The following is a 10,282-nucleotide window of genomic DNA, read 5'->3' on the forward strand; positions in this document are numbered from 1 at the left end:
CTGCGCCCTGCGATGCCCGTCTGGGTTCCTTGGACACTCAGCCTCCACCCCCACCTTCCCTCCGACCAACTGTCAGTTTATTCTTCACTACAAACAAAACACAGGGAAGCCGGCATCGAGTTTTCGGTGACTCCGAGGTGCGCTAACTGAAATGCGGTCTTCCTTCAGTCTCTGCTTGGAGCCTCTGGGATGATCGTTGGCGGGTGGGGGAAGCGAGGGTGCAGCTGAGCCAGGGAGGCAGAGATGAGAAGTGAGGGCTAAATGCAAAGCGCGCTGAAGAGAGCAAGCGAAGCATCCCCAAAGCGAAGGACAGGCGGGAAGGGCTTGGCCAGTATGTGAGAAGGCAGGCTGGAAGTGGCTGCGGAAGGGAAAAGAGGCGGCCATGGGTATCGGTTCTCCTTGTGGTAGATAAGGGAGGTTCGTAGCAAGGGTCCGCCGACAGGTAGGCTTGGGCGGGGCGAAGGCATCAGGTCGGGGGAGCGAGAATTGGCGGGGAGGAAACAGAGATGGCCGAGCCTGGGGAAAGCACCGGGGAAAAAAGAGATCCCGTCCAGGGTAGGCTCTCCGCTTTTCCCTCTTTTTACCCTGGACGGGATCTCTTCCTCCCCCCCGTCTCCCGTCTGTCTGCTGAGTTCCTCTGTGCCCTGCGATGCCTGGCGCCTCGTGAACATGGGTGGTGGCGATGTGACGCCTTTGCAGGTGCCTCAGTTGTCCCTGATCATGGGTGGATCTCAATTGATGAGGAACTCAATAATCCTGGCACATAAAGCTTTTTCCCCCCCTCGGAAACTGAAGCTCGTTTAAAGAAAAAGGGAAGGGCGGGCAGCTTCACGTGAGTGAGTAACTCCGGCGGTGGGAATTGGGAGGCTTCGGGTGGGCGGCGGCGCTTCCCTTGCAAATGGGGATCAGCGCACTCGCCGCCTCCCTTTCCCCCGGGAGGAGCTCTGCAGCGGGACAGACGAATGGAGGGGAAGATCACCCCTTCCTCCTCCGAGCCCCCAAACCCCATCTTCCCTGGCCTGCACCCCGGCTCCTTTGAGTTTGGGGCTAATCCGAATGGGTGGAGCGGGGGATCCCCGGGGCGGAGGCCTCCCAGTGCAACGGTCTTCCGCAGCTCCGGAGCTAACCTTCGCCTTCCCCGCCCAGGATTGCAAGGCTGGAGGCCTCGGCAGCAGCCACCCCCACCCCCAGCCGGCCAACCCTCACCCGTACCATGAGTTTACCGGCCAGGTATCCATTGAGCTGGAGGGCAGGCACCGTGGCTTCCTCATGGCTAGTCTCGCTGCTTTCCCCGGGCTCGGCTCCATTTCCTCCCCGCCCATTCTCGCTTCCTCGACTGAGGCCTTTGCCCCGCCCAAGCCTACCTTCCAGCGGACCCTTGCTACGAACCTCCCTTATCTACCGCAAGGAGAACCGATACACGTGGCCGCCTCTTTTCCCTTCCGCGGCCACTTCCAGCCTGCCTTCTCACATGCTGGTCAAGCGCTTCCCGCCCGTCCTTCACTTTGGGGATCCTTCGCTTGCTCTCTTTGGCACGCTTTGCATTTTAGCCCTCACTTCTCATCTCTGCCTCTCCGGCTCAGCTGCGCCCTCGCTTCCCCCACCCGCCAACGATCATCCCAGAGGCTGCAAGCAGAGACTGAAGGAAGACCGCATTTCAGTTAGCGCACCTCGGAGTCACCGATGCTGGCTTCCCCGCTGCGACTGGCGGGAACGGCAATGAAAGCTCGGGCTTCGCTCCTCCATCTGGGGCTGCGGCTAACAGGGACGGCCAAGCGCTTTCCTCAAAAACCCCGCCTTCCACACACACCCGGCTTCCAAAATCCGGGGAGTTGCGGGGAGGGACGATCTTCTTTCCTTCTCTCAGGTTGCCCGGTTCCCCCCCCCCAGTTCGTCTCATGAGTAGCTCGCAAGGGAAGGCCTTCCCTTCCCTTGCTAAAGGCCGCCGCCGCCCACCCGAAGCAGCGAAGCCTCCCGATTCCCACCGGCACCGGAGTTACTCACCAGGGCAGTGCAGCAAAAACAAACAGCGAAGGCGAAATGAAATGGAGACTCGTGAGAGTCACGACTCGCGCGGCATGCTTAAGCGGACTCCAGCCAATCAGTGAGCTGGCTGGGATGGAAAATTTTAAGCACCCTCGTGCGTGCTTAAAGTTTTCCATCCCAGCCAGCTCACTGATTGGCTGGAGTCCAGGCCAATCAGTGAGCGGCAGGCTGGGCTGGCTTAGATTTTTAGTGTAGATAGAATAGATTGGGGAACGGAACGAGCGAGCTAGCGGCAGCTGATGATGGGCGGGGGAGCCAGCGAGCGCCGAAATAAAGCGGGCGGGATGCGGGAAAAACGATGCAAAATCGTGCCTGTCCCGCCAAATGCGGGACGTCTGGTCACCCTAAGCATGATTCTGTTGGGATGGAAGGCTCTACCACAGAACAGACAACTATAAATTTGGTGAGTGAAAGAAAGAAATCCTGTATTTATCAACATATACTTGGTGGAATTCAAAACTACAGTGCTGTTTTGGTTCATTTCAAGCTCACAATCATACTTTTGTTTTAGACACTATTGGTATGCAAATGTTGTATTTCTGTACTTTGGCCAAATTCAGAATTTGGATTAATTCAAATTAATTTTCATTTGCTTGTGATACAATTTAGGTCTGAGCCTAATTATTTTGATTCTGGTCCTCAATGAAGAACCACTTTTGATATCTTTTTCTGGTGCTGTGGATGTTGTAAAGAAGTATAGTCAAAAGAAACAACCAAACAGAAACCAAACCGGAAAGGTATTCTGTTTCGATGGCTGAATGTCTGCCTTCAAAATCAAAAAGATCATTAATCATAGTAATCTTAGCGTATAAAGATAATAAGAATGAAAAATCTTAAATTTTATAGTTGGCTTTGCAGCTCTATTTTGATCACCAGTATTAAGTATGTACTGTACATCCATATCTTCTATTCTGGGTACAAATCTAATTCTGGGTACTGGGTACAAATCCTCCCATACTTGGGCATACCAGGGGTTGTGACTTTAAGTATATATATATATACATATACATATACATATACATATACATATACATATACATATACATATACATATACATATACATATACATATACATATACATATACATATACATATACATATATATATATATATATATATATATATATATATATATATATACTTAAAGTCACAACCCCTGGTATGCCCAAGTATGGGAGGAAGGTCACACTGCCACTCTCTGTCATTAGGCTCGTCACAAGATACATATATATGTATGTATATATATATATGTATATATATATATACACACACACACAGACACACACATACATACATACATACATACATACATACATACATACATGTTGCATTTGTGCTGATAAATAATATTTAGGTCTTTGGTTATTCGGGTTTTCTCCTGTATAAATTTGGAAGTATCTTGGCGACGTTTCAACGAAGTCTCATTCGTCATCTTCAGGCTGGTTTACTCGGTTTCGTGCTTCCAGGAGCAATGTGAGATCGCAGCTGTTTCTTTCTTTTTAATTGCCAGTGGGCAGTAACCTCAGAAAACAAATATATGTGTGTGTGTGTAGATATATATATATATCTCTCCTTATACCTTTTATTTGCCTTAATGGAGAAAGGAATATTGCCCAAACTAGTAATGTAATTTTTAGAACTTGCAGATCAAATCTTTTGCACCAGCCTCTTCAGGTGATCTTAACTAAAAATTTGTCTGTCAGCCTAGGAATTGTTCTGAGGTTCATATTGTTCTTCTTTGTAGCCTTTTCAGCAAAAGGACAGGTTACTGTACAATGAATTAAATCACTGAAACAATGCTGGTCTTTCTTTTCAGCAATTTGAAAACTGATGCAAATGTTAACACATGGAAGGATCCTCCTCCCCCCAATGATACTAAGGCAAATAAAATAAGATTAGATTGAATTTATAGGACATTGTTATGATGCAACCATACTTTCCCAATCCTGTACTATATTAATGACAGCAGTTCTGCATTGCAATGAAACATTGGCTTTGGAGGTGGGATTCACTTACCTTCCCTACTGATTCACAAATGTGAGTGTGCATGCATGCAGTACTTGTGCATTATGTTGGGGCGGGTGGGTGTAGCCTCCCGCAGCCACCGCTACCAGTTCACCTGAATCCTACCTTTGGAAGCAAGCAATGGCAAAACCATTTTCAAAATCTTGCTAAGAAAAAGAAACATCAAATGTTGATGTAATGAAAGTAGAAACTTTTTTGAGTTTTGACTCATGGTGACTCCCTAATCATATCTACCTATATAGTTTGGTGGCAGCAATTATGGAAGTAGGATTTTTTTTTAATATCACCAATTTTAGGTAAGGAATCTGGTGTCCTCCAGATGCTTTGAACTTCAAGTTCCATTGGTAATGGAAATTATGATTCATAATATATGCTCAGTGCCATCCTTGCTCATCATTTTCACAAATAATTGAAGATAGAATGACCAAAAAATACAGTGTTCATACATTTTTCTAAATTCATTCTTTCTACTGATCTTTATAATAGCAATGTTATTACAGTTAAAATAAATTCTCAGTAGGAGTTAAAATTATCCAGCAGATTTGAAGCACAAAGAATATGGCTTAATTTACAAAGCCATTAAGTTAATTGATTTACTTGGCCAAATTTAGCCCAATCATTTGAGAGGTGTCACTTTTTGCAAAATAATGGTGCCTTCAAAACTGATAGGGACTTAATGGCAGGTACTTAAACTTTTGGCAGAGACTTTTTGCTTAACAAGAGTTCTTTCAGGCAGTGTGGCACCAGCCCAGGAAGCATATATATTTGAAAGGCATAGGTTTCATACAATTAGAGTACAAAATCACATAGTTACTTTCTGGTTTCTCTTTTCCCTTGACCAAGCAATCATCACCATTCTTGACACAGCATAACAACAGGTTGGGAAAACAAAATTGACTTGACCCTTAGCTACCCACTCCCTTATCTCCCAACAGCCATTTCCCTTCTTTATCTCATAACTTCATCCCATTTTACTTCAGAACATCTTCTCAGCTTTGAACTTCTCATATTCTATGGGGTTGATGTTTGAGAAAAGAGATTTCTGCTTTTTTTCTTACCCCTTTTCTTGCTCTTTTTCAGGATACCATATACCATGTATATCTCATATCTCATATATATCATGTCATATAATATATAATATATCATATCATATCAATTATAGAGATTCTAAAAATCTCTTTCTCTGCTATATCTCTCTACTTCCAAAATAATATCTGTCTATGAACTAGGCCATGCATGTTAGTGAGACACATTCACATGTGGGTAAAGGCCTTGATGAAAGGCAGATAGTTACAGGAGTAAATGACCAAATATCTATTATTGTTGTTATTGCTATCTGAACATTTAAAATTTATACTGTATATGTTTTCATATATTGATATAGAAAATGTGTGCGTTCAAAAGTTAGATAAGTATATCTAATTTATGAAAGTTATGCAGGACAAGTTGGATATTATATATTTTGTAACATTCTATGTATTCGTATCTCACCAATATGTCATGTTTTACATATTTTTTATTATCCAAATAAATGTTGGGAGTTTTATCAGATATTTAAATTTGAGAGTCTGTTTGGGGAAGTTGTGCTGGGCTTGGAGAAGGGAGAAGGGAAATCTTGGTTCCAATCTTCCTTCCAGCATGGAAGCCAGCTTGGGGTGCTCATTCTTTCTAAGCCCAAAATGGGAATTCAAAAAACATAATAATATAATCAAGATTGACAAGATTGAAAGATTGAATTGAAATAATGTATAAATATATAAAAATACAGTTGTGAACATTTGCTTTAGAAATAGTTATTTCCATATATTCTAAATTACTGACTTTTAGGGTAGTTTGTAGGCAATTTCTACTGTTTCTTCCTACAATAATAGTTGATAAGGTTTCTGGGTTGTTTATGTACTTGAAGTGAGGTTTTCAAATAGCCAACAGACAGCTGTTCAGCAAATTCTTGAACCCAGCTGTTTTAGTTTCTGGAGGCTGAGTAGAAAACACACTTGTAGTCCTGGAATGAACTTTTGTACATCTACCGTGATAATCCATAGACTTACAAATAAATTTGTACTGTTACTTGATTTATATTTAGAGTATCTCTATCATTAAGTTTCTTGGCTATCCTGATTACTTTTAGGAGATTGTGCCATCAGTTCCCAAAGGAACGCATATTTAATATAATCAGTGATTAAATGAACACATTGTTCCTTTTCAACTATATCATCAAAGTCACATAAACAGAGTGTTCTCGATAACATGAGCAGTAAGGTTATAGACATATATAGATAAAGCCAACTGGTTCACTTATTTATATTATTTTTATATCTTTTTAAAAGAAACTGAAGCTTAACTGCAATTTGTGATTGTTAAAGTTTGGAGGGGCCACTTTGTGGTAGAAATATTTGTGACTTTCCAAGAGTTCCTAGGAAGGAAAATCAGTTCTTGCTCCCATAGAATTATGCTGGGATGAGTTATATGAGTTGTACTTTGTGTCCCTTATAAATATGCAAATATGTCTTTGCTTACTAACTGCAATTAGGACAGTCTGTTACTAAATGCCACACTTGCTAAGTGAAAAATCACATGACTTCACTAGGTGTATAACCTCACATTTGCTTCCATCACTAAGTAAATCTCAAAGACAATAAGTGAAATATTCATGACACATTCACATTCTATATTAACTATGCTTATTGCAAATCAGTTGCAAAGCCCATGAATGGCAGTCATATGACCAGGATTCTGCAATGGCTCTAAATATGAGGACTGGTCATAAATTTGTTGTCATTGTTTTTAACCACTGCAACTTTGAATAATTCCTGGGCAAGGACTAAGAAAGGATTACCTGCAATTAGATATCTATACGATATTTTTGTCTTACGGGGAATTTTGGGAAGAGCTCATTGACTGGTTTAGCTCTATTTACATAATGATAAATGGATACAGTAGATTTATAAATAAATCCAAATGTAACAGTGGTGAGTTCCAGATCCCTTTTTAACTGGTTCGGTGCAATGGGGCCCAGCATTCATCACATGCACGCACGCAGTGCGCACCTGCGTACTTCCCCCCCCCCCGATGCTCTGCAACGGCTCCACAATGCTCCAGCTGTTCAGCGGAGCATCATGCAGGCACCATAACTCAGGGCATGTGCCCAGAAGTCCTGATTGGCTCAAATGCAGGTAAGGAGTGTGGGTGAAGCACTGTACTGGAATGGTACCTGGTGCTCCCAGCAGGCACCAGTACACCCATACCGGGGCATACCGGTCGTATCCCACCACTGGAATGTAGTACTAAAATTCCTTATATTCCAGACCTACAATCTAAACCATCATGGTACATAAGAAAAAAGAGAAGGATGGCTCAGATGCCAGTTCTTTAAAATTATACTTTTTACATGAACCATTTGGAAGGTCCCTTCCAACTCTGTTGATCTGTTAATCTTTTTTCCTTCCTTCCTTCTTCCCCCCTCACTCACTCCCACCTCTATAAATTAATAAAAAACCGTTTGTTCTGTTTGTCTTTTTATAACCTTCTGTTGGAGAAAGCAGTGCATCATCGAACAATTTTTGAATTAGGTATCTAAAATAGACTAAGTTAAATAATGCAACCAAATCCAGGACCTGTTATTCCTGTGGAACTCATATTTCAAAAATATTCAGACCAGATATATTAGCAAAGTTGTGGATGCTGCAGAGCCGCATCACCAATCTGCATCATCACCAACCACTCCAGTCAGTCCTGCTCATGTGATCATGGTTTGTGACTTTCCCTGTAGTTTTCCATAAACAAAGTCAATAGGGAAACTGGCAGAAAGTCAGAATTTGCTTTTGCTCTTACTGCTTTTTTGCCCATCCCATTCTGTTTATTAGTTTAGGTGAAGAAATATCTCTGAAACAATGATACAGTTGGTTATGGATTGTCTAATACACTGTATATGTCTGTGTTCACACACACAAATGCATGAACACTCACACATAGTCACAAATACTGAACATTTTTCCAAATAAAAAATAAATTATTTCTGTAGATTTAAAATGATCTATGTTAATGCTATCATCTATGTTTTCACTCAAATCATGAGTTTTTCATTTGCTCCTACTGCATGAGTTTCCAGCTTGGCTTTATTGGATTTTCCCATAGCTGCAGAATAGATTTAGGAAGAATTGGAGACTTACAGCTGGGGAAAAAAAGAACATTCATGTTGTTAGACAACATAGTATCTAAATGTGATAATTTTGGGGTTCTTGACATAAGATAAATTTTAACAAGTATACGTCCTTGCATGGCATTAGATTTTCACAACTCTTCCACCATCTATTTTACACCACATAGTCAATATCTTATATATTAGAACACCTAAAAGGTTGGAATTTGGTTGATTTAGTCTTAAAAAAATATCGAAAAATGTTGCATTGAGTGGCCTCTAAAGCTCTTTATCTCTGATTTTTAAACTTTTCCTGTTTGATTTGAATATAGTTTAATTAGTTTTTTTCTCCTCTAGATTTTCAAGGTATGATATTTTGAATTTGTTCTTTTGTTTATTTTGTGTAATTGAGGCAACGTTGACCCCTGCAGCCTACCTGAAGTAATCCCTGAGGTTCTCTTGGCAACAATTTTGGAAATTCCTTCTAGGGCTGACACCTACCAATGTTTTTCTGCCAGAAGCAGAAGCCAAAATACAGTATGTTCCCCACTGACATACCTATCTCCAACATCATGCAAATATGAGATCCAGAATCACCAGATTTTAATCTCTAAAAGGTGACAAAAACTCTGATTTTTTTTAAAAATTAAATCACTTGATGACAGGTCTACATGGCTTGTAAGTTATATTTCACTTGGGTTTTGTGTAGGTCTGCATTTGAAAGGCAACTACATATTGCTTGAAATTGAAATGGACTTATAAACTCATTTAGATAGTTCAATATTGTCATATAAGGCAGGAGATTAAAATCTTTACTCAGTAGGTCAATTTTGTCAATTTGTCAATTTTAATAGATTTGTATGCCGCCCAATCCCAAAGGACTCTGGGTGGCTTACATAAAAGCAGTTAAAAATATTAAAAAATATTAAAACACAAAACAGAACGACTTAAAAACAAAACACAACATGCACTCAGTTTTAATGGGGCTGAAGTTCAATCAAGATCACCAGCCCCAGGCCTCCTGGAACAGCCAGGTCTTAACAGACTTACGGAAGGCCAGGAGAGTGGGGAGGGTCCACTCAGGGGGTAGATCGTTCCAAAGGGCCGGGGCAGCAACAGAGAAGGCTCTCCCCCGAGGAGCTGCCAGATGGCACTGCGTAGCCGACGGTACCCGGAGAAGGCCCGCCCTGTGCGATCTTATTGGGCGCTGGGAGTTATATTGCCTGAGGCGGTCACGGAGATATCCAGTATGTTCAATTAGTAATTAGATTAGCCATTATCTCTTAGTTTAAGCTACTTCCCAACCTTGTGGAGTAAAAATGTGTATACTTCAATTAATTTATTGGGAGATAAAAGTAAATAAAATTTCAGATCAATCTAAACTTCGTTATTTTTGATATTTTTCACTAGTTATGAGAGTCATTTAATAATTGAATTTGAAATATAGATATATACAGTGTATATGTGTGTATCTGTGAGTGATGAGTGAGTGTATACGTACACAAACATACATACATATCAATGCCATCAGAAGTATTCTCATTTTTTTATTTTTTTTCTTAGTGACTTCTGATATATTCTGGAAAAATGATTTTACATGCTTGATATTTTCTCAAATGGTCAACAGTTTATGTTGCTTTGCTCCAGCTGTTCATGATTTAAGGAAGAATCACAGGAAATCTGTTTTTCCCACTATACCACAGCTGACTACAATGTGATGTGACTGCAGGAATAATTGGTCTGTGAAAAATAGTTTTGCATGGTTTCATTGGTAGAACCTAAGTAGCCCTTCATCTGGTTATAGCTGCTGATAGTGAGATTACTATTTTTGTTATTTTAACTTTTGTCTTTTAACACTGTTGTATAGTTGTGGATTCACAATAGACAATGGAAGAGAGATTTTTCTATTTTAAGAAATTATAAATAGCTACATTTTCAGAAAAGCAGTTGCATTGAACTGAGGAATGCAAATTATTAATGCAAACATTACAAGTAATATTTGCAGTGTCCATGAGAAATCAGAGAAAAGAGCTGGATACCAAACCAGTCTGTTATCAAATTAGGGTCAAATA

This window comes from Thamnophis elegans, chromosome 6 (genome assembly GCF_009769535.1).
Source record: "Thamnophis elegans isolate rThaEle1 chromosome 6, rThaEle1.pri, whole genome shotgun sequence".
Taxonomy (NCBI): Eukaryota; Metazoa; Chordata; class Lepidosauria; order Squamata; family Colubridae; genus Thamnophis; species Thamnophis elegans.